Raw genomic sequence first — 10,090 nt, 5'->3', positions numbered from 1 at the left:
AGGCTTCCTGGAGCCGAATATCACTGTCAAGGGCAATGGTTGAGATACCAGCTTTGGCCTTGTCCAAGTGGTCCACTTCATTGATGTAGCAGTGAAAGAGGGACCTAGATTCGTCATTGCCCAGGCAGAGAACACCTTGGGCATCAGCGGTCTTCCAAAGTCTGACACAAAGCTTTTCAGTCTGAATCTCTTCTCGGGAGACTCTGCATTGCTATAAAGAACACCAAAATAAAAGATCGCTCACACTCTAGCTCGGTGACCTGAAGAATTATAGTTTTTGCCATCTACTGAGTGCAAATCCCTGCACAGAGCACGCTTACAAGCACTGGAAGTGAGAGACATCACTTCTGAACACATACAATTAAACCAAGGCAAAAGTCTCAAGTGAGGGCCCTAGGACCATCCTGAAAAGGCATCGCTCCCTGAGAATCCTCAATATTGGTGCCTCGAACACCAGTGTTTCTCAGTGGGACACTCAGATCATCTTCACCAGAATTCGTTAAAGTCCTTCTTAAAATGCAGAATTCTGGGGTACACACCCTCAGAGTCTCCAGAGGTAGGGACCGGTAGTCTGTATTTTCATAGCCACCAAGATCACTAACCATGCTCAGGTTTAGCACCGCGGTCTACATCGGGTCACCTGAGCATCGACAATATTGTCTCACGGGATGGGGGGCTGTCATGTGTGTCAGGGTGCTGTCCTACCCACGTGTCTCCCCTGATTCTCAGAACTGACAGTGCAGCCCAATTGGGCAAGAAATACCACCATTTCACAATGCATACACAGGGCGCCCGACTGACAGATACAATCAGTGATAGGAGAGGGGACAAAGCTCAGGTTCCTGATCCCATGTTTCACTTACTGTGGGACAAATGATTCAGTTCAAGGGTAATAAATCAGTGAATGAGTGAATAACATGACTCTCGTTAGTCCAATGAGTGCCTGGAAGAGTGAGCCTAGGCACACTGAGAACCATAACAGCCCATCTACTTAATTTCCATCCTCCTCAGATTTATGTAAAGGTTACTTCCACCCAGGCAGTGACTCCTGAAGGGCAAGAATCATGTCTGAACACACTCTCAAATCCAGAACAGAACCTGACAACAATTAGGCTCTGGAGTCTGTGTTTAGCGAGTGTTGAATCTCAGTGATTCCAGCACTTACACCTTGCCTTCCCATCCCACCCCTCACGATATGGCCCTTATGACCAGTTCTCCCGGGGCTGGGGCCACGGAACCCATTTACAGGACTGGAAGAATCTGATCATATAAACCATCCCCCAGATTATCATCAAGAGTCACCTGCATTTCAGGAATCGGTAACCCCAGAAGCTTTGCAGTTCAGGCAGGTGAGGGATTTTTATATCAGCTGTGTCTTCTACTGTGACTGCCTGGGTAACATCAGACAAGGAATTATCAAAAGCCTGAGCTTTTCCTTTCAGGAATAATCTACTAAACAAATCTCGTTGACCACTCAACAAATGTGATGTAAAGATCAATGATTTAAACAAGAGTACAACATTCACTTTGTTGTTGATTTTGAATCCGACAAAAATCATTTGAGAAAGATTGACAGAATGTAGCTTTAATGCAAATTTACGTATTCTTACCTTTCAGTAAATCATCTTCTTCCCCTACTTATCACTTCACCCAAGTTTAAAAGATGTTTGAGAACAGGGATGGGTGTGCCAGCAATCTGTGACCCAATAACCAAAAATGTCACCTAGGAAAAAGAGGGAAGTAACATATTTTTAAAAAGTATGGTGAGGACAGCAGGGCCATCCCCCAACTCCACACTAAGAAGCTCTGAGTAATAGCTTTCCTGTCTGCCTGGGGCATCAGCTGATGTGAAAATCCACCCAGAAAACTCACTGTCCAGCAGCTTTTCCGTAACACAGGCTACACATTCTCAGAATTAAGAATTGCGTCCAGTAAACACTTCGCTGAAGAATAAAGACAAAGGAGAAAAAGAGAGCTCTGCCCCTCCCCAGGGGAAAGCCCAGACCTTGGGCTGCATGCACTGCGCCCACCTCCCAGGAGAAGAATAAACTGGAGAAGGGAGTTCTGTGAAACTGGGGCAACAAAGGTTGAGATGGGAACAAATTGACCAGCTGGCCAGGGACAGCCCCCTCCGTCGCTGCCTTGGTGGCTGCCTCAACCCCATCAGCCCATCCTGCCCACCTCCAGTGGCTAAGCTGTCAGGGAAACTGCTTTGCGACCTGGGGCAACAGAGGCTGCCCTCAGGCCAAGCTGCGGAAGAGATGGGAGCTAAACCACCAGCTCCCAAACGGCAGGCTCCATACCCCCGCCAACACACCGATGCCCCCGCACCCTACTGCAACCCCGGGGAAATATGACCCGGAGAAGTGTGACCTGGGAATGAGGGGCAGCAGAGGCCGCCCCCACGACAGGCCTCCAGAGAGATGGGAGCTTATCCTCCAGCTCGCCAGGGGCAGCCCCCTGTCCTCTCCACCCCCTGATCTCACCGCGCCCACCTCCCATGAGCAACCAGACCGGGTGTGGGGTGTCAGGCGAATCTTGCGCGGGAGAGGCCGTCCCCAGGCCAGGTCAGGGTAGAGGAGAAGAAGTGGCCCCATTAGGCAGGGCAGCCGGCCGTCACAGCTGCCTCTGCCCCTCGACCGCATCGAGCCAGTCTCCCAGGAGCAAGCTGACCTGGAGACGGGCATCCGGCTTCTTGGGCAGCAGAGGACGCCCCCAGGATTGGCCGCGGGGAAGAGGAGAGCAAATTGATAGGCTCCGCGCTGCATGTCTTCTACCCCCGCCGTCGCCACCCACGCAACTTCAAGGCACCGCCCAGGGCGCCCCTCCCCCAGCAGGCTGAGTGGGACAGGTGTGTCTGGTGATCTGGGGCAGGAGAGGCCACTCCCACACCAGGCCATCAGGGGGACGGGAGCCAATCCACCAGCTCCCCAAGGCAGCCCCTACCCCCACAGCAGCCACCACTCTTGCCCCTGACTTCAAAGTGGCCTCCTCTAGGGAGCAGGCTGACCTGGAGATGGACGTCCGGCGAACTTGGGACAACAGGGACCGACCCCAGGGCAAACCATGGGGGGAAGTGGGAGCAAATGGACAAGCTCCATGGGAAAACCTGCCGCTGCTGCCACCACCCCCAAAGTACCAAGTCCAACTCCCGGGGTCAGGCCGACTAGGATACACGTGTCTCGTAACCCAGGGCAACAGCGACCGCCCCCAGGACAAGACGCGGGGAAGATGGGAGCAAATGGGCCGCTCCCCCGCTGCAGGCCGCCGACCACCGCCACCCCTGCACCCTGACTACCCTGCCTCCCGCCCCCAGCAGGCAAAGTGGGACAGGGGTGTCCCGGAACCTGGCGCAGCAGAGGCCGCCTTCAGGCCACGCAGTGCAGACAGGGAGCTAATCCACAAGCTCCTCCGGGGCAGCCACCCTATGCCCTCAGCCACCACCTTACCGGCCCCCTGACCGCACCGCACCCATCTCCCAGGAGCAAGCTCACCTGGAGTCGGACCTCAGGCAAATCTCCGGCGGCAGAGGTCGCCCCCAAGCCAGGCCGCGGGGGAGAGAAGAAATGGAGCAACTCCCTGGAACACATCCCCTCCCCCTGCCGCCGCCTCCCCCGCCTCCCAGGAGCAAGCTCACCTGGAGACCCGCGTCCCGCCTCTAGGGAAGAAGAAGCCGCCCCTGGCTCCGCCGCCGGGGAGAGCGGAGCGAACTGACCGGCTTCCCCGCGGCAGCCCCCCTCCCCCCGTGGGCCCCGCAGCTTAAGGACACCGCCTCCGCTCCCCACTCAGCAAGCTGAGACAGGCGTGTCCGGCGACCTGGGGAAGCAGAGGCCGCTCCCAGGCCCGGCAGCCGAGACAAGGCAGCTATTCCACCAGTTCGCCAGGGGCAGCCCCGCTCCGCCCCTCTGTCGCTCCCGCCGCCCCCTGACCTAACCGCCCCACCTCCCAGGAGCAAGCTTACCTGGAGTCCAACATCTGGCGAATCTCTGGCGGCCAAGCCCCACCCCAGGCCAAGCTGCAGGGAAGAGAAGAAATCGACCGGCTTGCCCGGGCAGCCTCCCAACCGCCGCCGCCGCCGCCGCCGCCCCAAAGCATTGTACTAGCCTCCCGGGGTCAGGCTGACTGCAAGGATGTGCACTTGCCTCCTAATCCTGGCCACGTTCCTGAGCACCTCCCTGCATCCCTACACTCCCTGCACATTTGCACCCCTGCTACTCTCTGCAATTCTGCATCCCTCCACTCCCGCATCCCCTGAACTGCCTGCGCCCTCCACAGCCCCTGCACGCCTGTCATCAGTTACTTTTGCACTGCCTACACTCCCGCACCCCTGCATGTCCCACACACCACCTCTTGGGCCTTTGGCAGCTGTTAGACCAATGCACAGGGACTCACTCTTTGCCAGGATATGATGCATCAGTGGACGTCAGGGGTTGCCTGCAGGAAGGTACATGTTCCCGGTCACTAGCCTGGCCCACTTGGGTGATCTCTGTGAGGTCACCAAGGACGGGCTTAGAGATGCTGTTTCCCGGGAAGAGAGGAGTTGAAACAGGTCTTGAGGGCAGAGCTGTGCTCACCAGGCCGTCCACGCTTCATGTTTTACACAGGGCTTCGGAGAAGTGAAATGGATCCGGCCAAGTAACACCGGCCTGCTGTGCGCCCACCTCAGTCCTGGGCTCTGAGTCAGACCGACTGGCTCCCACCCTCAGGGCCCAGTTTGGGCACCTGAATGGTCCCTTTGAGGCAGCCCATCAGTTCTCAGGAAGAAGTCTGTCTGCTTCCACCCCATGGCCCTCCCTCCTACTGTGCTGGCCTCAGGAAGGTTGCTTATTTGGGGAAGAAGGCAGCCCACCCCCTACCCCACCCCTCACTGTGCTCTCACCCAGGCTGGTGCTCTCTCTGCCCATCAGAGTCTGGGAAGCCATCCCTCTTCAGTTATGTCCCTTCTGAGATGGACTTGCTTCCACTCAATTCTAGGAGAGGATGCACCATGGAATGCACTGGGTAAGAGAACCAAAATAAATAATTTCTTCTGTGAGGTTGTCTGTTTATCTACTGGGGCTGGGCTGTGTGTAGTTTGCTACAGCTATTGGTGTGAGAGGCTAAAACAGCCTGCGTGTCCTTGTTTTCATCTCCCCGCTGTCTTTGGATTTTCCCTAGACACTCCTGAGACATTTACTTCTTTTAGTTTTATTCCTGTTATTACACAGGGGCCCTACTGTCATGGAGGTAAGGTGTTGGGGGAGTGGGACAGAGCAGGGCATCTGCAGTCCTGTGATTAGTTCTCATTGAGCCTGTGCCCTGAGCTGTGACCTCCACAAGTGTGTCTCTTTCCCCCCACCCCAATTTGGGTGAGACAGAAGGAATTTCCCTTCTCCCAGTTTGGTTTGGCTCTGGTAAAATAATTTTTCATTAAAAAAACAAACAAAAAACAACTACCCCCAATGAAACAGAATGTTCTGGGTGTATTTCAATAGAGTTATTTTCTCCTTTCCAGGCAGGAAGCATGAGGAATTTTCCTCTGACCTTCATTCTGAGAACAGGACACTTTCTTGGAGGTAAAATGCATGGAAAGAGCAGGGGGCCCATCTGACTGGCCCCCTGGAGTTGTCACACTCAGATTGCCCCACGCTGAGCCTCCCGCTGGCCTCAGGGACCTGTTAAATCTGCCTGCCCCCGGGGTTCTTACAAAAGACGGTTCTGCCCTGGGAGCTGTGACTTTCTAAGCCTGCCCGGCTGCCTCTCTGGGTTGGGAGCAGCATTCCCCCTCAGTTTTCTTGTGGATCTAAGAAGAGCAGTGGGTTTTCAGCTCCCTCAGCTCTGGTATTTTAAGGACAGAAGGAGCAACTTCTGAGCTCCTCACAAGCTGGACTAGAGTCTGCAAGCCTCCCCTCCTCTGCCTCCATGCAGACAATCAGTGGCTGTGGTTCTAGCCGAATTTCTGAAGATGTGGATTTAAACACACACATCCCAGCCCCCACAGGAGCACACAGTCCCATAAATCCCTACAACATCCACTGGAAACTACGGAGCTGATGAAGACATGGGTTTCGGGGCTGCAGGGGCCTGACTGCACGACTTGCTCCATGGCCTATTAACGTGGTTGCTCTGGGCCTTGTCCCAAGTGGCTTGCTTACTATACCTGGTACATGGGAAATATAAAATAAGTACTAGAACCTCCAATTTTTCTCCCTCTTGAGCCTTCCAACCTAAAAAGTAATAAGTGAACTCAGACGGCATAGTCACCAAAATGAGGTCAGACCACCCTGGCTCCCCTGAGTGACCGGCACTGACTTGCACCTTAACTCGGAACAGTAACGGAACCGCCTTCCTCTAACTGGGCCTCTCCCCACACCAGGCACGCCCTTAGCTGAGACGGGGACAACTCCCCTACTGAGGTGTGTGCTGGTGGCTTCAGTGTTACCTGGCCCTGCCGGGACACGAACCTGCATTGAGGTGGAGGGTCAGGAGGAGGGGGTCCCTGTTGGGGCAGCAGGGGGCCCGGTGACACCCTGCCCAGCCTGGTGCCTAGGGCTCCCCAACATCTCCTACGGCCCCCGGGTCGGCTCTGGTCTGGGCAACTCCATGCAACCTCCTAGTATCTTTTCATTAAGTCCCTTTTTGCTTTTATCAGACAGAGGTTGCTTCTGTTGCTTGTTAAGTGAAACAGTGCATCAGGAAACCAGACTATTTCTAAGATCAGTAAAATACCAACTTCGGTCAGCTCGCCGGGCAGACCGTGCAGCACAAACTCCCGCACAGGGCTGTGCAAATGCCTTACGTGAAGGGTCCTCATCATCTGTCTTCAGAGATACAGAAGTTGGTGGTTCAGGTAAAACCTCATGGAGGGATTGAGGAATCCAAAGCTGGTTGGTTTCAGAGACTAACCAGTCGGACCAGACCCCTGAGCTGTGGTCAGAAGCCTGGCTCAATGTCACGCAGACTCAGCGCCCTAAGTGTCCGGTGGGGCTGGCGCTGTTCCCTTCACAAGCTCTCGTTGGGGAGTCACTGCAGCCCCTTACCCTAAGCAGGGAATCCAGCCCTCTTAGCCCCCACCCTGAGTGTTCCATGACACAAATCTCAGGAATGTTTAATTTTCATCTTTGTTTAGGAGGATGAAGGTGGGGCAAGTGGAGACATAAATTCACACTTAGTGACACCAAGTCACAGCCAGTACCTCCTCCTCGGAGAGCTATGTGCTCCCACAGTGGTGGCTGGATGGCTGGGCAGAGCCCCTGCACTGGTCAAAGAGGGACTCTCTCCTCTGGCTGCAACTGATTGGTTGGACAACAAATCCAGATGGGACAGAGCATCTTTCCCGGGAATTTGGAACTGACTCACAGAAATTAATTTCACTCATCTGGGGATTGGGAGGAGGGTGGGAATCAAATGAAACCAGAGCAGGAGACAAAGTTACAAGTGAAAGAGAGAGAGACGGAGAGACTGAGCTTGTGAGAGCAAATAGTGGGAAGGAAGGAAAACAATCCGGACAGAGGAATTCTAGCTCCTGGTTGTCTAGTGTGTCCCAGCCCATCAACGAACCTGCGGGATGGTTAACATCATTCCAGTTTTGCAGATTAGGAAACACATTAGGTGCCACTGACCCCTCACTTCCCACTGCCTGAAGGCACCATGATCCTCACAGGGACCTTGCTGTGCTGACAGCCCAACACCCTGATCAAAGGGCCCCGGCGGGAGTGGGAACCCCTCTGAGTGTGGAGAGTTCCCTACACTGAGATGCCATGCATTAGCAGGTTCCCGCTCACCCCAGGTTAACATCACCCCAGCTGTGCAGTCTCCCGACCCGCTTCCCTCCCTGCCAGGCACCCCCATCCTTACCACCGATTGTACTGCAGGAATTCATGCACAGGGATGCCCAAAGCAACACGAGCCCACCGGCTGTACAAACAGCACACTCCCAGCCCCACCAGGGCTCGATGGGGATAGTAGGTGTCCTCAACTTTCATGTATCTAAGGCAATCTGTTTCTTCAGCTGAAGGCTATAGAGAAAAATAAAAGGTCCAAAACATCATTCAGTGAGGAATTCCTCCAAGGACCGGACTCTAGGGTCTATAACCAGTTGTGCTGGCCGCTTCTACCCCCGGACTTTGGGTGAGGTGGATTAATGATCAGCACAATCGCCGGTAGCCCAGCTCCTGGCCTTGGCTGCCCAGAGGGGGCTGGGGGAATGGGTAAGGCCAGGGCACTCAGGAAGATCACAGAGGACCTGACCTCTATCCTCCTCACTTGTAAACCCCCAAATCTCAAGGCATCAGACAGAGTGCAGCCAACACAATAATGAGATGCTCCCATCTCTTCACTCACTCCTGTCGGTTCACTTATGTGCTGAGCATCCACTGGGTCACAGGACATGACACACAGGATGTCCGATGGAACAGGCTTGGTAATTCCCCCTGGATCCTGTTCAATCTGATGGAAGAATGATCACTCATAAACGGTTTCTCAAAAGAATACATAGACAGAAGACAAACTACAGAGTGAATCAAATTTTAAAATATAAATGAAGATCCCCCAGTCTCCCCGCCTAAGGTTAACAGCATAAAGAAAATAGACCTTGCCTTTGATCACCAAGGAAGTGGTCACCCCCTCTCAGGGGGAAAGGAGAGTTATTCTTTGAGCAGGATACAGAAGTGCTCCATCGGATTGGACCAGGACCTCGGCATTCATTCAGCAAATCTGTGTAAGCTCCTACTACATAAGGGAATCTAGTAACTAGACCCGTTCCCAAGGCTCTTGGGCTTTATTATACAACAAAATAGACACCACTCCCCATCACTGGGGGCTCAGAGTTTTAGCAGAGGAAACAGGCAGCATGTTGGGGGTAGCAAGAGCTTGGGGAAAAATACGAGTGATATGAGCAAACTCAGGTGATTGCGGTGGGGTGCGAGGCAGACAGGAGGGAGCAAGGCAATCCTGGCAGATCTCACGGAGTAATGAACTTGAAGCAGCATAGATCCGGAGGAAGAAGGAAGAGCTGGAGCCAGAGGACCCCAGACTGAGGGGGAGAGTGTGAGCGGAGAGGCAGAGCACGCCGGGTCCTGGAAGACTTTGGGACGACTTTGGATCCTAGTGAAATGGTGACCCTTTTAGTGAGTTTTGATGGGATGGGTGATGTCCAATTTATGCTTGTGTTTTGGTTTTTTGGGGGGGAGGTTAATTTATTTATTTTCATGAAGGTGCTGTGGTTTGAACCCAGGATCTCATGCATGCTAAGCATGGGCTCTATCACTGAGCTACACCCACCCCCTCAATGTATGCTTTTATAGGCTCCCTCTGACTCTGTGTGGATGAGATTGTAGAAAAGCAAAGATGGAAGAAGGAGGCTATTTGGTGTCCAAGAAGGGGCTGAAGGTGGCTCCTAGGAGGGTGGGGAACAGGGAGTAGGTGGTTAATGAAGACAGAGTAGCCAGAATTTTCTAACAAGATGGATTTGCTGTGTGTGTGTGTGTGTGTGTTTAAGAGAAAGAGAGAGAAAGAACATGGTTCCAACATCTGGACCTGGAAAATGGGATGGATGTCCTCTCCATCCACAGGGGATAGGACAAGATGGGGTTGAGCAGGTGGAAAGGGGCTAGAATCAGCTCAGTTCTTCAATGTCATGGTTAAGGAGTCTATAAGATATTGCTACCAAAATTCCTAATAGGTAGAGGAGTCTGGGTTTTTTTTTCTTTCTTTTTAACTTTAAAAATATAATTTAAATGTATTAATTTTATTATGTGAATGAATTTGGAATTTTATTCATGCCAAGTTAAATGTTATAATAGCCAAATGGAAAATATATCAGAAAAGGGGAGAAATGAGGGCTTTCACATAAACTGACTGTCCATAACATAGGTAAAATTTCAATAAAACCAGTTTTCAGTGCAAAAACCTCATCTTGGTGCTACATAAAATTAAATGAAAAAGGACTATGTTGATGTATCATTATTTCATGTTACATAACAGCCCCAAACAAACACACTGTTTAACTATGGGGCTTGTAGAAATACTATTCACTTTATTAATATAAATACAGAAATGCAGAAAGGTTCTAAGGTAGAATGAGCATCTTATTGGAAATAATATAGATCTG

General features: G+C 52.6%; 1 long non-coding RNA gene across 1 annotated transcript; it reads right to left on the bottom strand.

Moving 5' to 3' along the window:
- Positions 1–17: 17 nt before the first annotated feature.
- On the bottom strand, positions 18–7,925 carry LOC140693168 (uncharacterized). The gene is made up of 6 exons (XR_012068879.1): positions 7,837–7,925; positions 4,880–4,997; positions 4,393–4,434; positions 3,962–4,015; positions 1,611–1,723; positions 18–211 (listed from the first exon to the last, which is right to left on the bottom strand). It is a non-coding gene; the product is annotated as an uncharacterized lncRNA (long non-coding RNA).
- Between the last annotated feature and the right edge of the window lie 2,165 nt (positions 7,926–10,090).

The sequence above is a fragment of the Vicugna pacos genome, unplaced genomic scaffold, assembly GCF_048564905.1.
Source record: "Vicugna pacos unplaced genomic scaffold, VicPac4 scaffold_19, whole genome shotgun sequence".
NCBI classification, from domain to species: domain Eukaryota; kingdom Metazoa; phylum Chordata; class Mammalia; order Artiodactyla; family Camelidae; genus Vicugna; species Vicugna pacos.
Note: the sequence above shows the minus strand (reverse complement) of the source record. Positions and strands in the feature narration are given on the sequence as shown.